The sequence below is a fragment of the Malaclemys terrapin genome, chromosome 15, assembly GCF_027887155.1.
Source record: "Malaclemys terrapin pileata isolate rMalTer1 chromosome 15, rMalTer1.hap1, whole genome shotgun sequence".
NCBI lineage: Eukaryota > Metazoa > Chordata > Testudines > Emydidae > Malaclemys > Malaclemys terrapin.
Genome location: NC_071519.1, coordinates 12294710 through 12311537, shown reverse-complemented (window position 1 = coordinate 12311537; position 16828 = coordinate 12294710).

Sequence of the window (16828 nt, the reverse complement as noted above, 5' to 3'; positions counted from 1 at the left end):
CTGGCAGAGCAGCTTACGTCCGAGTGTATTCAGGCCAATTGATGTATGTATTAGTATAGCTCAAAGCGATTGTTAAATGTAGAAGTGTATTGGGTGTTTAAACATCCTGAAAACTAGTGGAATGTTGTTTGCACTGTTTTCACTTATCTATTTTCTGTTACAATGTAATAGCAAAGAGTTACATTGTGTATACTCCAGGGCTAGGAATCAGGACTCCTGGGTTTGGGCCACTCACCTCTCCCTGTTCCATGCCTCAGTTTCTCCATGGAAGAGGGACAAGGACATAACCCCCCATCACCCTCCCAGGGGCTTCAGATTTGGCTCTGCCAAGCAGGGGATGGTCTCAGCCCACATGTCCCCCGTTCCCCAGGAAGGACTGGTGGGGCCCCGCTGTCACAGCAGCCTGCCAGGGTACTACAGTGTTGGTACACCTGGGAGAGCAGCAGGTGCCAGTGTTCCCAGAGTACAAGAGCCGGGTAAGCTCCCCCTCTCCTCCTGTTTGGTATTGTGAGCCGCGCTCCAGGGACTCAGTGCTGGACGAGGGGGACAGTGGGGAAACCAGCACTGAATGTGGGGGACACAAGTGAAGCCTCCAAATGGGGTGCTTGAAGCAAGGAGGGGGGATCTCCCCTGTGGGGGGCTGAGGAGGTTGAAGTGGGGAATAGGCGCTGGAGGAAAAGAGAGTGGGAATGGGGGAGGGGAGAGGAAGAAGGAAAGGGGTAGGATTTGGTAACGTGGGCATTGGATGATTCCAGCTATGGGCAGGCCCAGGCATCAGAGGGGGCCATCCAGGGAGGTGGTCTGGGAGCTGGGGAGACAGCAGGGCAGCCAGTGTCAGTTAAGGATACCTCTATCCCACCCCTCCCACATCACCTTCTCCATCTACTTCACCTCCCTCTTATTGTGAACCCCTAACAGCTGCACCCAAAAACCCACTTAATACAAAGTTGCCAAACAGAAACTAGACTAAACTAACCAGCACAGACACTGCATATGATGCCAGCCGAAAGACAACACTTTTCACACAGCAACACCTCGCTGCCCTCTCACTCCCACAAACTTCAATATGACGACGAGCTGCTCCCAGCCAGGCACCACACCCCAGTCAAACGCCTTTGGTAACTACGTAGCTCAGTGGCAATCACTGCCCTGAAGTGACTCCGGTGCCGGCACTCACAGCATGGACTCCCCACCCCCAATTCTGTCCGCACACAGAGAATTCTCCCTGCCTGGCTCCTTCGGTTCATCTCGCTGCTCTCCCTGCTGCCGCCAGACACTGCTCATCTGCATAACCCCGCCCATGGACACGTGACACCTTGTGTTCTGCTCTTGAGTTGCCTGCAGAGAGTGCACACGTCACCGCACGTCACAGCCCCAGCGCACGCGGCTCCGCACCAGCGGCCATTGTTAGAACCTTCCGTGAAATTCCATCTCCCGGCTCCTGGGGCCTGCAGCAGCTGAGCGGGGAGTGTCTGTGAGCCCCGAGCCAGGGGCGGGGCTGCAGGGAGAGACCCAGCCCCATAGACAGCCTGGGGTAGGGGAGGGGCTGGAGGGAGGACAGCCCTAGCCCCATAGACCTGTCATACAGATGACATACAGGGGATGTCATACAGATAAAGGAAAAGCGAGTAGGGGCAAGCTGCAGTGCACACCACACTGGCTGGCTCAGCCTTGTGCGTGCCGGGGTGGCCACCTCCCCGTTGATGAGACCTGGTCCCACCGTCTTCCGGGATCAGAAACAGCCAATGTCTGCACCATGCTAAGGGCATTGGTATTTTCTTTAAATTTGCCAGACCGACTTAACAGACATCTAACACACATTTGAAGCTCTTCTTTTCACACCATTGCTCATTCTCAGGGTCTGCTTTGTCTCCAGACAGATCCATTCAAATACCCCCTTCATGCGCCTTACAGAAACGTCTGCATCCCCTGACAGCGAGGCAACGGGGCAGGTCGCTGACAGAGCTGAGCACCACCTTTCTGCCAGCCATCTTTAGAGAAGAACCCAAACCTAGAGTCCCCCCTCCCTCCGTCAGCACCTCCACGTCTGTGGCTCTGAGTGGCAGTAGGATGATTGGGGGTGGATCTGGGGCTGGAAGCGGGTACGGTCAGCCTGTAAGAAGTAACCAGGTGGGACAGACCGAGGGGAAGGCTGTGGCCTGCTGGTCGGTCGTTGGGATCCGAGCCCTAGATCAAAGCTGCACAGCGACCTGACACTCAGGGTTATAGGGCCGACATCGTGACCCCCTTACTGGCCTCGGTGAAGCCCAAACCCTTGTTACTAAGGGCATTGAGGAGTCTCTGTCCCTTAATAACTTCTGGGAGCTCCCCAGCAGGCTGTGGGCATCAGCCGCCTCCTGCCTCACAGGTTAGACTCTTGGCGCTGTGCCAGCCACCCCCTGGCTTGAAGGCCCAGTGGGTGGCATCCCTGGGGGAGCATAACTCCCCCCCCCCCCCCTTCCATTAACAGCTGAACTCACTGACCCAGGATACCACAGAGACACCAACCAGCAGCTGGTTTGCCAGGGTCACTGCCCAGCACCGGGCACCGTGTCCTGACGGTGCCAGAGCTCGCAGGGCTCTAGCCTGGAGCCAGACCACTTGGTGCTGCTTACGAAAAGCCAGCAGAGTGACACAGCGGCAGCGTGCTGGGCCCATAACACAGAGCTCGATTAATCAAACCCTCTTCTGCCAGCACCGGGCCTCCTTCTTCTTACTCTGGGCCTTCAAGCAAGGGGACGGCTGGCACAGCGCCAAGAGTCTAACCTATGAGGCAGGAGGCAGCTGGTTACTCCTTAGGCTGACCTTCCAGCCCCAGATTCACCCCTGTTCATCCTACTGCCACTCAGAGCCACAGACGTGGAGGTGCTGACGGAGGGAGGGGGCACTCTAGGGTGGGGTTCTTCTCTAAAGATGGTTGGCAGAAAGGTGGTGCTCAGCTCTGTGAGCGACCTGCCCAGTTGCCTCGCTGCCAGGGGATGCAGACATTGCTGTAAGGTGCATAAAGGGGGTATTTGGCTTCCAAGTTAAGGTGAGGAATGTGCAATTATGAGAGGGAATTTCCATACCTCCTGGTGTTGTACGTCAGGTCCCTAGTGGCCTAATTGATAAGACATTGGCTTCCTAAGCCAGAGATTGTGGGTTCAAGTCCCACCTGGGGTAAAAAGCTACTTTCTTCCTGTATATTGCAAGGAAACCTTGGTCTTATTTTCACCAAGGGAGCTGGGAGATGCTTGAACACAAAGTCCTGGGTCTTGGGAACAATCCCCCAGAAATGGCATCTTCCACTCCACACATGCTTTCTAGACCCATCAGTAGCAAACAGTTAATGCTCGTGTTTGTCTGAGAATAGAGTGAAGGGGAGTGTTCACTCCAACACCTCAATGAGCAAAACAGACAGAAAGAGCAAGGCTGTTCTGCTTCTTCCCATCCCCACCTTTGGGGTAAGTGCATCACCTCCTCCTTAGTGCGTGTGGGCTGGAAAGCAGAGATGGCAGGAGAGAGGTTGCCCACTCAGCCCATGCACAGGAGGATCCATTGCAGCTCACGTCCTCCTGCTTGTCCCAGCCCAGAGGAATGCCTGTCACCAAGCCTGGACTCTGTGACTGCATTAGTCACCAACAGGGGAGTGTGGCAGGAGAGGACACAGAACATGTCTACAAATCACTTTTTCTGGACTGCTGAGGGTGGGGGAGAGAGGCCAGATTCCATCTGGCTCTTTAGGACTCTGAGGAAGCTCTGGGATCTGGAGAGAGGTCTCTGGAGCCTCGGGATGGGCAGGTTTGGAGACATGTGGCTCCTACCTAGTCCAGAGTAACCTGCCAAGCTTCCCCCCCAGAGCCATATTAACAGGGAACACTGCCTCTCTGTTTCCTTGGCCACACGTATCGTGTCCTTTTTCTGGTGGCTAGTCCAGAAAAGAAGAACAAGAGCTCACTACTGCTACCATCAGAGGGATTTGCTGGGTTGAGATGAGCTGGTAGAAGCAGGCAGTAGCACCAGAATCTGGGACTTCAAGCCCCTAGAGTGACCTTTTACCTTTATAGACCTGCTGTGACATTGTGCAGTTTATATGGTTTTATAAAAACATGATAATAAGTAAATATAATGTAACTGGGATATGCTTCATGCACAAGGTCTCTTGTAAGGTGTCATTACAAAGTTTATAATCTACTGAGTGTGATCATCCTATTTGTTTAAATGTACCACTCTTGTATGTAAAACTAGAAATATAAAATATACCTCTGAGGGCCTATTTATGTAAAGTGTGTGCCATTAATGGTGGTTTGAAATCTTGATGACTCCCATTAACCAGGACCATTGTCTGCAGATGGCTCTATTTTACCTGTAAGTCTTCCTGTATATGTGTGTGCTGGCAAGTGGGTACCACCTAAGCTGGAACAAGAGCTGTACCGAGGAAAGAATTGTGCCCAGGCCTGGAAGGTGTCCAGTCTGAGGGGGAAAAAAACGTACTGAAGCATCTCTAAGGGTGAGATTATCTGTATTCAGTCTGATTAGACATAGATTTGCGCATTTAATTTTATTTTGCTTGGTGACTTACTTTGTTCTGTCTGTTAATACTTGGAACCACTTAGGACCTACTTTCTGTATGAATTAACTCAAAGTATGTATTAATACCTGGGAGAGCAAACAACTGTGCATCTCTCTCTATCAGTGGTATAGAGGGCGAACAATTTATGAGTTTACCCTGCATAAGCTTTATGCATAAGCTTTATGCAGGGTAAAACGGATTTATTTGGGTTTAGACCCCATGGGGAGTTGGGCATCTGAGTGCTAAAGACAAGCACACTTCTGTGAGCTGTTTTCAGGTAAACCTGCAGCTTTGGGTCAAGCAATTCAGACCCTGGGTCTGTGTTGGAGCAGATGGGAGTGTCTGGCTCAGCAAGACAGGGTGCTGGAGTCCTGAGCTGGCAGGGAAAACAGGAGCAGGGGTAGTCTTTGCACATCGGGTGGCAGCTCCCAAGGGGGGTTCTGTGATCCAACCCATCACACCTGCCCTTTCATCATACACAGCTATTTTAAAGTTTAGCAAAGATAGTAAAGAGACCCCTTTTCAACCCTTCACCACACAAAAAGCCCGCAGTATTTGTCATTAACTATTTATTTCTACTCTCCTGGCTCCCAAACTGCTTCTTCTCCCTACTTAGGGTGACCAGATGACAGGCACTAAATATCGGGACACATGGGGTGGGGGGGTCCCCGCTGGCAAAGCAAAAAAAACCCGGAGTGCAAAATATCAGGACAAATGGTGTCTCGACAAAACATCACTCGGGATGCGGGACAAACAACTAAATATTGGGACAGTCCCGATTTTATTGAGATGTCTGGTCACCCTACTATTGACTCATATTTAGCTTGTGATCCACTATGACCCCCAGATCCCTTTCACAGTACTCCTCCCTAGGCAGTCATTTCCCATTTTGTATGTGCACAACTGATTGTTCCTTTCTAAGTGAAGTACTTTGCATTTGTCCTTATTGAATTTCATCCTATTTACTTCAGACCATTTCTCCAGTTTGTCCAGATCATTTTGAATTTTAATCCTATCCTCCAAAGCACTTGCACCCGCTCCCAGCTGGGTATCATCTGCAAAGTTTATAAGTGTACTGTCTATACCATTATCTAAATCATTGATGAAGATATTGAACAGAACAGGACCCAGAACTGATCCCTTGAGGGACCCCACTTGTTATGCCCTTCCAGCATGACTGTGAACCACTGATAACTGCTCTCAGGGAACGGTTTTCCAGCCAGTTATGAACCCATCTTCTAATAGCTCCATCTAGGTTGCATTTCCCAGTTTGTTTATGAGAAAGTCATGTGAGACAGTATCAAAAGCTTTACTAAAATCAAGATATACCATGTCTACTGCTTCCCCCTACCCACACGGTTTGTTACCCTGTCAAAGAAAGCTATCAGATTGGTTTGACATGATTTGTTCTTGACAAATCCATGCTCCATTATCTTTGAAGGTACAGAAGTTAAGCTGACTGGTCTGTAATTCCCCACCCCCTGAGCTGAAGGTCAAGAGGGTGAGGCCCAGCCAAAACGTGGCATCAAGGGTCAGATGAGGCTCACTGTAGGGTGCTGAAAGGAAAAACACTTCCCATGTCTCTGGAGTTTTTCACCTTCAATTGCTTGACAGGCTCCAAACACAGGAATTGCTCTTCCAGTGCAGCGATGCAGCCACCTCTGGGGTGGAACAGCCAGGTAACAGCTGTCCAGCAACACAGCACAAGAGGTTAAACTGTGCAGTTTGAGGTTAAGCCATGAAGTTTGGGGTTTGAGCCAGCTTTGAGGAGGGACATCGCCTACCATTTGTCTGAGATCAGATCCACTTGGGATAGACACAGTGTCCATCCCACACAAGAAAACTCTCCCCACCTTGGTCTTACCAGCCAGAGCCAGTTACCATTTACAGGGATACTGGTTTCCTTCTGCAGAAGAGGTTTTGGGGCCAGATCCCAGCTGGTGTCAATTGGCCATGGTGCCATTGGAATCAATGGGACTATGCTGGGTAACTCAGCTGAGAATCTTGTCCTGGGGTTTTCAGTCATGTTTCCAACATTAGCTTCATTTTCCTCCCACTGATATTTAAGAACATAAGAACGGCCAGACTGGGTCAGACCAAAGGTCCGTCTAGCCCAGTTTCCTGTCTGCCGACAGTGGCCAATGCCAGGTGCCCCAGAGGGAATGAACAGAGCAGGGAATCATTAAGTGATCCATCCTGTTGTCCATTCCCAGCTTCTGGCAAACAGGTTAGGGACACCATCCCTGCCCACCCTGGCTAATAGCCATTGATGGACGTGTCCTCCAGGAACTTACCCCGTTCTTTTTTGAACCCTGTTACAGTCTTGGCTTCACCATATCCCCTGGCAACGGGTTCCAGAGGTTAACTGTGTGTTGTGTGAGGAAATACTTCCTTTTGTTTGTTTTAAATCTGCTGCTTATTAATTTCATTGGGTGACCCCTAGTTCTTGTGTTAGGAGAAGGAGTAAATAACACGTCCTTATCCACGTTCTCCACACCAGCCATGATCGTATAGACCTCCATCATATCCTCCTTAGTCATCTCTTTCCAAGCTGATTGAGTCCATGCTGGAGCAGGGCTCACACTGGGGTCACTGAAGGAGCCCTCAGCAATTAGCAGCTGGGACATACAGGGCAGCCTCAGCGCAGAGAGATTCCAGCCAGGCTCTGAGGGCTCCAGCTCCAGGATTCCCCCTCCCAGCTGCAGGAGATACCAGGTTAGCAACGAGCCCTCGTTCGCCAGCGGGGAAGGCATTTTAACAACCATGGGGCCTGAACCCATGGCCTGTGGGCCTACCCCTCTGAGCTGCAGCTGGCTGAGCTAAAGGAAGAACTGCAGTAACCCACCAGTGCCACTGTCGCTGAGACCTGGCCCAACGTGAGGCCTCATTCTTTGGAAGACAGAATTAGAGCAGCAAATGACTCATGAGGCTGGAAACAGGGCATTTGTGCTAAATAAGATCAGTCAAGAGCTCAGTAGGCTAAAAAGACAGAATAAGATAAGATTAGAGGGAGAACACCCAGGGACCTATTGACTGTGAACCAGCTAACAAGGGACAGGATATGTTAGGAATGGAGAGATGAGGTAAAGAGGAAGTCGAAACGTGGACAGAGTGTGCGGCTCAGGGTCTGGTTCCTGCTGAGTAACCAGCCAATTGTAAAATGTCAGATGCAGTGTAGAGTAAATGTGATGTGATCTGTAAATGTACATAAGGAGAATGAGTTTCTCTGGAGCTGTGATGGACCCACGTCCACCCCCCTGTGTTTGAGGCAGATCAGCTCAGCGTAGCGTTGCTGTGAGCCAGATAAAAACACCTGAGGGGCGAAGTGTGGCGTGGAACTGAATTCTCGGGAAAGAGGTCGTGGAGGGAATTCTGACAGTGAGGAGACTAATAATGTGCCAAGTAGGCTGCAGCCACTAGAGGGGGCACAGAGCCACACTGCGTTAGCCAGGCCCATCCCAGGATGCAGCAGCCCCAGCACCCACCTCCCACTCTCAGCTCCCTGAGTTCAGACGTCCAGCCCAGCTCTGAGGTGATGTGGCAGAGATAGACGCCCTCATCCTGGGTGCAGACACCCCTCAGCGTCAGGGACGCATTCCCCCGGGCCAGCCCCTCCGGATCCAGCCAGGTCAGGTTCCTATAAACCTCGTCCTGTCTCGCCAGCTGCTCCCTCCCATAATAGTGACTATGAACCACCAGGGCCTCTGTCCCCGCCGGTTCCTTCTGCCAAGGGAGAGTCACGTCCTGCAGGTTCATCCCAGGCTGGGACGGAAAAAGCAGCTCAGGGTCACATCTCCCCCGAACCGAGCTACAACATCCGGTGCCGAAAAAAAAGTTGCAATACTATAGAATACTATATTCTCGTGGGGGCCCCTGCGGGGCCCAGGGCAACTTGCCCCACTTGCCCCCCACTCTGGGCAGCTCTGACTGTATTGCAAGGATCAGAAAGCACAGGGGCTAGTGAGCTCTGGACTTTGTGTGTGTGAAATACCAGCCTTACCCAGCAGGGGGTGATGTGGGGAGCAGGGCAGGACTCTGGCTGTGGGGAGCCTCTGGGACACCTGGGATTGGCAACTATTGGAAGACAGGCTACTGGGCTAGATGGACCTTTGGTCTGACCCAATCTGGCTGTTCTTATGTGGGGCAGGACACCTGGCTGTGTGTGGGGGGGGGGGGAGGGGGTTCCCAGCTTTTCCAGTGCTTGCCTGGCTCAGCAGGGGGCACTGTGGGAGTGGGGGGGGGAGCACTGGCTGTGGAGGGAGCTCCCAGCCATTCCAACTCCAGCAGGGGGCGCTGTGGGGAGTGCATCACGGGCACTGGCTGTGGGGTTTCTGTAAGGAAAATATTACAAGGAAATTTCTGTTACCTGTTTTCGTCTCCAGCATTGGAAGCCAGAAGCAGCAGCTGAGGAAGGAAATCATGGCCCTGGCTCCAATGTCACTGCGAGCTGCTCACCTGCTAGAAAATATTCATGTGCCCCGTTGGTTAGCGGCAGAGAGACGTGCATGGGTGACCATACACAGCTGCACACACAGGTTTTGAGTGGGAGGGGCGGGGGGGGTCATTGGAGAAAGTCGCTCTAAGCAGCCCCCTCACAGCACGTCGGCCTCAACATCTAACATCCCAGGAGCTGTGGGAAAAGGCACCGGGGGAGGATGCATTTTCCAGGCTGCCGGGCAAATGGAACGTGGGCAGGAGAGAGACACATAGTGAACGTTAGCGCTGCCTCCTGCTGGAGAGAATGATCAGACCTGCCCCACGCGGTGTCTCCCCTCGGAGCTGGAGGGGTGAGTTTTAGCGTGAGGAGACATCCCAGCCTGTAGGTACGAGCTCAGGGCGGCCCTGCCCACTGCTCGCCCCACGGCAATGACACGCTACTAGCATCAGCACCGTCCGAGCCAACCTGGGTTTGTCACCTCGAGATGGAAATCAAACCTCTAGCTTGCACTGTGCGTGCGAGTGAGTGTGATTGAGAGACATCCAGCCACTACTGCCCCCTACTGCATTGTATGCACTATTGCACCAGGTGTGTTCACCTGTGTGCCTCCAAAGTATTCATGCCAATTAACGCCAACCCAGTGCTGACAGACAGTGACCTGCTTTTCAGCTGGAATCCCCTCAGCTGGGATCTGGCCCATAGGCGTTGACTTTTATTTTTCCTGGTGGGTGTTCCGCCCCGGTTCCACCCTGAGGCCCTGCCCCCTACTCTGCTCCTTCCTCTAAGGCCCCGCCCTCGCTCCACCTCTTCCTGACCCCACTCCACCCCCAGGCCCCTCTGGTTGCCCTTCATTCGCTTCTCTCAGGTCCCTCCCCCAAGTCCCTCCCCCACTGCTGGCTCCTCTCCGTCCCACTCAGCACCTCCCACCAGCCACCAGACAGCTGATCGGGGGCCAGCCCTCGTGAGCACCCCCTATTTTTTTTCCATGGGTGCTTGAGCCCTGGAGCCCACGGAATTGGTGCCTCTGATCTGTCCCCATTGACTCCAGTGGGGCTACGGCTGATTGACCCCAGCTGGGATCTGACCAGAGCACTGAAGTTTTGCCACAAATTTGCATTTGCAGAGATACAATTCAGGCTGCTGGGGCTCATTGTCTGAGGTGGAACAGCAGCGATCTGTCCATGAGAGCAGGGTGTATATTAAATATTCATTATCGTTATTATTATGTATCAGGTGTATTACGGTCATGCCTAGGAGCCCCAGTCAGAGATCAGCACCTCACTGTGCTAGGCGCTGTACATTATCTATTAGGTGTATTACGGTAGTCCTCAGGAGCCCCAGTCATGGACCAGGCCCGCACTGTGCTAGGTGCTGTACATTATCTATTAGGTGTATTACGGTCGTGCTCAGGCACCGCAGTCATGGACCAGGCCCGCACTGTGCAGAACGACTGTCCTGACTCTGAAGCGCTGACAGCCTACATCTCAGACAAGAGCCAGCAGCCGGCCCCAGACAGGCACATGGAGCAGGACAAGCCGACAAGCCACTATCAGGCAGTGGCTCAGCACACCGGCAGCTCAGCCGCAGTCAGGGGTTTTTGCAGGGATCAGGGTAAAGCGGGCGGGCGGGGGAGGTCTGAGGAAGGCTCTACAGGAAGAGGAGGAGGTGGAGCGATGGGGGGGGGCAGGGTCTGCACCAAGGTGGGACTATCACACACACCACTTGCCAGAGTTTATGCTCCTTTCTAGTTTCCGCAATAGGATTTAAATTCCACCTTTTACAGAATGCCTTTTTGCCTCTAACTCCCTCTTTTACTTTGTTGTTAGCCACGGTGGCATTAGTTTGGTCCTCTTCTCATGTTTTTATTTGGGGTACACATTTAAATTGAGCCTCTATTATGATGTCTGTAAAAAGTTTATTTGCAGTTTGCCTTTTACTTCCTAACTAACTTCCTCATTTCTGTGGCGTTCCACTTTGTGAAATGAAATGCTACCATGGTGGGCTGCTGTGGTTTGTGTCCTGCCCTCCCACCCACCCGAATGTTCCATTTGATTATGTTATTGTCGTTATTACCGAGGAGTTCAGCTCTATGCACCTCTTGGACCAGATCCTGTGCTCCACTTAGGACTAAATCAAGAATTGCCTCCCCCCTTGTGGGATCCAGAACAAGAAGCTTCATTTAAGGTGTCAAGAAATGTCATCTCTTCACCCCATCTGAGGTGACATGTACCCAGTCACTATGGGGCTAGTTGAAATCCCCCATTATAACTGATTTTTTTATTTTTCTAGCCTCTCTAATCTCCCTGAGCATTTCACAGTCACAATCACCATCCTGGTCTGGTGGTCAGTAGTATATCCCTACTGCTATATATTATCATTATAATTCAGACTTGGCGTTTCTAGCCATAGAGATTCTATGGTGCAGTTTGGTTCGTTTAAGATTTTTACTTTCTTTCACTCTACGCTTTCTTTCCCATCTAGTGCCACTCCCCCACCAGCACCATCTCTTCTGTCCTTCCAATAGATTTTGTACCCTGGTATTACTGTCCCATTGATTATCCTCATTCCACCAAGTTTCTGTGGTGCCTATTCCATCAATATCCTCATTTAATACGAGACACTCAAATTCACCCGGCTTATTAGTTAGACTTCTAGGATTTGTGTACAAGCACATAAACATTGTCCCTTTTTAGCTGTCTGTCATGACATGATGGAATTGAATGGGACTCTTTTTCATGTGACTGTTTCTCTACAGACAAAACAGGGGCTCAACTCACCCACCTTGTTCTAGGCTGGCTCTCTGCAGACTCTGATCAGACCCTTCCCAACAGAGCCCCCAGCCTGCCGGCAGGACCAGGAACACCCCTCGAATTTAAAGTGATAGCTCCCAGTTTTCACACAGTTTTCAATCTACCACATTCCGCAGGGGTAGGGCTCGCAGGAGCCTGGGGAGGGCAACGCTGCGGGAAGACCCTTGTAGAATGCCTGAGTGACAGTCCCTGGAGCGGGGATGGTAGGGTGACCAGATGTCCTGATTTTATAGGGACAGTCCCGATTTTGGGGGCTTTTTCTTATATGGGCACCTATTACCCCCGCCCCCGTCCCGATTTTTTACACTTGCTATCTGGTCACGCTAGGGGATGGAGAACTGCTGCCTTTTCATCTGTCTTACTTTGGGGGTTGTGAATTGCCTTATTTCAAGGGATCAACCAAAGCCTGGAATTGTATTAGTAAATTATGCCCAGAAGAGGCTTGAATTGAATGAGACAACACTCCTCTTCTGGGCAGAGTGGACCATCGGTCTGACCCACTGCAGAGAGGGTGGGCAACTCAGTCAGCCCTGGGAACAGCAGGGGAAACTGAGGCAGGACTCGCCTGTTGTGCCATGGTTGGCCATGTGGGGGTGAGCTGTGTGACAGAGGGTAAGAAGTTTATCACTGGTTCATTCATTCAACAAGGGAAGTGACATTTCCTGGCTAGAGGGGACCTGGCTGCAGCCAGGAGCATGTTCTGATGGGGACTAGAAGAGGAAGATGCTATGATAAAAAGAAATTGTTTGTCTAGGGAAACGCACCCCAATGTGGATGTAGCATCGCACACACACACACACACACAGGCTTGCTTGTGTTTTACTTTTCACTAGGCTTGGCAGGATTCAGTTTTTATAATTTGGACGAGTCATAGTGGGGTATTTTTAAGCAGTTTTTTTAGATTTGTATCCATGGAGATGCTCACAGGTGTGTGAAATTGAGGGGAGGGGGCCTGACAAGAATCATGTCATGACAGCAGATGCTGATTCCGAGTTAAAGCGATGGAAACAAACGCCCCCTTGCGCTAGCGCCGCTAACACCCGCGCTGTGTTTTATACACTGTACAGTGGGACTCCAACAGCAAGTTCTCAAGCAGCGTTTTCCTCACTTGGCCCCTCTGTAAACGCTGATTGTTATCAATGGAATTGGAAATATTTTGTCCCCAGGTGACACGGGGATGGTGAAATCGGACATTCACTGATGAAAATCCAAACCTGCTTCTCAGAGGAGCTTGAACGCCCCCGACCCACAGACCCCCCCACCACTTAGAGCCACAGCTCAACCCCCAGCGCCTGGCACCTGGCACTGCAGCAGCGACAAGTCCTACTTTGCTAAAAAAGGCCATCTGATGTAGCTAATTCAAGCAGAGAGCAATCTCACATACCTACGGTGTGAGGAACTGCTATCTGTAGGAATTAGCTTCATCCGATTGCAGTGTTACAGGTAGCACATCCCTACAGTTTGCAATTTCTTACACATATGTGTGTGTGAAAATGCTATCTGTAGGACCGCTCTATCTTGCTTTTAGTAAGGCTTTTGATACTGTCTTCCATGACCTTCTCATAAACAAACTATGGAAATGCAACCTAGATGGAGCTAAAATAAGATGGGTGCAAAACTAGTTGGAAAACAGTTCTGACAATAGTTATCAGTGCTTCACAGGCTGAAAGGGCAGAACGAGTGGGGTTCTCCAGGGATCAGTTCTGGATAAGTTTCTATTCCACATCTTAATCAATGATGGAGATAATGGCATACAGAGCACACTTACCAAGTCTGTGAATGATAAGCTGCACGCACACAAACTGGGAAATGACTGCCTAGGAAGGAGTACTGCGGAAAGGGATCTGGACCACAAGCTGAATACGAGTACTCTGGAAAGGGATCTATGCAAAAAACCAGAACGTCACTCTGGGATATCCGCTCTACTCTGTGCTGATTAGGCCTCAACTGGAGTATTGTGTCCAGTTCTGGGCGCCGCATTGCAGGAAAGGTGGACAAATTGGAGAGAGTCCAGAGAAGAGAAAAAAAAATGTAAGGTCTAGAAAACATGACCTATGAGGGAAGTAGCATCTTTTACAACAGCTGTTTCTTCCGATCTATACGTATCAATAACGGCTGCAGAGAGACATTTCTACACAGAGCGATTTTATACAGTCAATAAAATATTTAACACATGAGGAATAGGATTGAAATGATAGAAAATGTATTTTACACAAATTTCACTATTGTAAAAACAAAAGTATTAATAAGTACAGCATGTGCCCTGCAGTGTACTGTACATCAAAGTTACTTTGAAAAAATAAAAAGTAAACATATGATTATAAACTAAGATAAAAAAGCAAACAAAGAACAAAGAACAAAGAACACTTTTACATAATTTGCCTTATTATTATAGTCTCTGAGTTTTATCCATTTTCTGACTCATGGTCTGAGTCGTCACTAGGAACATCATTACCATCATTAATATTTTTACTAGTTTTATCACTGTCATTTTTACTGTACATATTTTACAATGTAAATACAAGTGCGTAATAGTAATTACAAAATTAGAACATTTCTCGTGCTTTGCTTTCAAATCTGACCTTATAACTACACTAGAATGGGGTGTTTTGGTTCTCGTACAATTTCTTTTTTTGGTTTTTATGTCAGTTACCATGGAAAAAATTCTTTCACATGCTGCATTTGAATGCTGTAATGTGAAAACCTTTCTAGCCAGTTCAGATATATTTGCAAACATGAATTGACCTGAATAATCTAAATTCATTAACTTTCCATTTTTCTACAAGTTCCTCAGTCTCAGTTTGCGCCAAAACATTGCTGATTCTAGCAGGACATTTATCTTTCTTTAATGTTACAGCCTCAGCAATTTTGGACTCAGGGAAACATTTTTTAACTAGTTCAGTTGAGTGTTCTACAGATTGAATACTGACATTCTGTTCAGCAAAGTAACAGGCCATTCTAATCTCTGCATTTGTAACTTGCTTTTCACATCTTTGTGCTTTTTAAATTTCACAATCTTCTTTATTAAACATATCATCAATTTTCTTCGTATTAGACACTGTCTCAACCCTTTGTTTATGTTTTTTACCATTAGCGTGCTTATCTAACTCACTAGTACCTGCCTGGATTTTTACATCATAGATTCATAGATTCATAGATTCTAGGACTGGAAGGGACCTCGAGAGTCCAGTCCCCTGCCTGCATGGCAGGACCAAATACTGTCTAGAACATCCCTGATAGACATTTATCTAACCTACTCTTAAATATCTCCAGAGATGGAGATTCCACAACCTCCCTAGGCAATTTAAACCACCCTGACAGTTAGGAACTTTTTCCTAATGTCCAACCTAGACCTCCCTTGCTGCAGTTTAAACCCATTGCTTCTGGTTCTATCCTTAGAGGCTAAGGTGAACAAGTTTTCTCCCTCCTCCTTATGACACCCTTTTAAATACCTGAAAACTGCTATCATGTCCCCTCTCAGTCTTCTCTTTTCCAAACTAAACAAACCCAATTCGTTCAGCCTTCCTTCATAGGTCATGTTCTCAAGACCTTTAATCATTCTTGTTGCTCTTCTCTGGACCCGCTCCAATTTCTCCACATCTTTTTTAAAATGCGGTGCCCAGAACTGGACACAATACTCCAGCTGAGGCCTAACCAGAGCAGAGTAGAGCGGAAGAATGACTTCTCGTGTCTTGCTCACAACACACCTGTTAATGCATCCCAGAATCATGTTTGCTTTTTTTGCAACAGCATCACACTGTTGACTCATATTTAGCTTGTGGTCCACTATAACCCCTAGATCCCTTTCTGCCGTACTCCTTCCTAGACAGTCTCTTCCCATTCTGTATGTGTGAAACTGATTTTTCCTTCCTAGGTGGAGCACTTTGCATTTGTCTTTGTTAAACTTCATCCTGTTTACCTCAGCCCATTTCTCCAATTTGTCCAGATCATTTTGAATTGTGACCCTGTCCTCCAAAGCAGTTGCAATCCCTCCCAGTTTGGTATAATCCGCAATCTTAATAAGCGTACTTTCTATGCCAATATCTAAGTCATTGATGAAGATATTGAACAGCGCCGGTCCCAAAACAGACCCCTGCGGTACCACACTCGTTATGCCATTCCAGCAGGATTGGGAACCATTAATAACAACCCTCTGAGTACGGTTATCCAGCCAGTTATGCACCCACCTTATAGTAGCCCCATCTAAATTGTATTTGCCTAGTTTATCGATAAGAATATCATGCGAGACTGTATCAAATGCCTTACTAAAGTCTATGTATACCACATCCACAGCTTCACCCTTATCCACAAGGCTCGTTATTCTATCAAAGAAAGCTATCAGATTGGTTTGACATGATTTGTTCTTCACGAATCCATGCTGGCTGTTCCCTATCACCTTACCACCTTCCAAGTGTTTGCAGATGATTTCCTTAATTACTTGCTCCATTATCTTCCCTGGCACAGAAGTTAAACTAACTGGTCTGTAGTTTCCTGGGTTGTTTTTATTTCCCTTTTTATAGATGGGCACTATATTTGCCCTTTTCCAGTCTTCTGGAATCTCTCCCGTCTCCCATGATTTTCCAAAGATAATAGCTAGAGGCTCAGATACCTCCTCTATTAGCTCCTTGAGTATTCTAGGATGCATTTCATCAGGCCCTGGTGACTTGCAGGCATCTAACTTTTCTAAGTGATTTTTAACTTGTTCTTTTTATATTTTATCTGCTAAACCTACCCCCGTCCCATTAGCATTCACTATGTTAGGCATTCCTTCAGACTTCTCGGTGAAGACCAAAACAAAGAAGTCATTTAGCATCTCTGCCATTTCCAAGTTTCCTGTTACTGTTTCTCCTTCTTCACTAAGCAGTGAACATTTGCAATAAGCTAAAAACCAATTGTTTTCTACTTTCTGCAGCCAGTCTTTGTATTTACCTTCTTGAAGCCACGAGTCTTGAAAGGCTTTTTTGAAAGTAGATGGCTTCACTTTGGGGGAAGTTCACCCCAAGTCTTCAATACTCTGTCGGGGGTGCT